Source organism: Mirounga leonina, unplaced genomic scaffold, assembly GCF_011800145.1.
Source record: "Mirounga leonina isolate KUSES-001 unplaced genomic scaffold, KU_Mleo_1.0 Mir_125, whole genome shotgun sequence".
In the NCBI taxonomy this organism is placed as follows: domain Eukaryota; kingdom Metazoa; phylum Chordata; class Mammalia; order Carnivora; family Phocidae; genus Mirounga; species Mirounga leonina.
The window spans coordinates 43,341,623-43,342,627 of record NW_023270305.1 but is presented as its reverse complement, the minus strand read 5'-3'; the positions used below and the strand labels follow the sequence as shown (position 1 = coordinate 43,342,627).

The 1,005-nt window shown below is 56.1% G+C and overlaps 1 long non-coding RNA gene across 1 annotated transcript in view; it reads left to right on the top strand.

Annotated features, from left to right (window-relative positions):
• Positions 1-227: 227 nt before the first annotated feature.
• LOC118007984 overlaps positions 228-1,005 on the top strand; it is a 7,572-nt gene continuing 6,794 nt past the window's right edge. Inside the window, exon 1 of the long non-coding RNA XR_004678531.1 lies at positions 228-546. This is a non-coding gene — a long non-coding RNA (uncharacterized LOC118007984). The remainder of the gene's footprint in view (positions 547-1,005) is intronic.

The window sequence follows — 1,005 nt, the reverse complement described above, 5'->3', positions numbered from 1 at the left end:
TGGCCCTGCCCACCCCCTACCTGGCCTCTACCCAGCTGTCCTGGATGCCTAAGGGTTTCCCGTCACCAACCACACACACCTTGTCACCACACCCTGTGGCCCAATGCCTGGGCTTTGGGGTGTGGTGGGGGAGAGCTGGAACCAAAAACGAGTGACTTTTAAAATAGGTCCTTCTCCAGGTTTCTTTTTCCTCAGCTCCTTCTCCCCCTTCCTTTTCCAGCTCCTTGCCCCGGTTCCTCCTTCTCCCTCTCCTGTTCCAAGCTGGAAGACAAAGCCAAGTCCAGCTCATCAGAGACGGGAGTCTCTCTGCGTCTACACTGTAGATTTCTCCTTCCCAAGGCTCCTCACCCCATGCCGAGGAGTCAAAATAACCCGGCTGACCCCGCCCCGGCAGGGCCATTCCTACCTCTGGCAGTCGGCCACCAGCCCCACGTCTGCCAGAAAATTTATCTGATCTTTGAACCTAGCACTCCCCTGGAGATAAACCTGGGCGGCTGCTAAAGGCATCAGCGCGGCCTTACAGTCGGAGAGCCGGGGCATGCGGAGGTGAGCAGGGCGGGGAGAGGGCAAGAGGCCCCGAGCAGAGCGGCTGCGAGGCAGAGGGACCGCCTGCGGCCCTTTCTTCCTCCCCTCGCCTTCAGCCCCTGGCCCGTGGCCAAGTGGAACGCGGGAACATCTAGCAGGGGCTCTTCCCTTTGGAATTCCTCCCTCCTGCTCCTCAGTATCACTACTGTAGATGACATAGGGTGATCCCATGTCCCCATTGGCCTGCAATGGTTGAGATTCATACCTGTTGTCTGGGTATAATTATTCATAGTGTCCCCTTTCACTCTTAAGAGTGTTTCAGTTTGGCTTTTAAATCGTCACCATATATAAAGAAGCTAAACTGAAGAAAACCTTGCCAAAGGTCATAAAGCTAATAAGCGCTTCAGCCAGGACTTGACCCAAATCATAATCCCCTCCCACGATGCCTCACGCCCCTCCCAGGATGCCGCATGCGCCTCC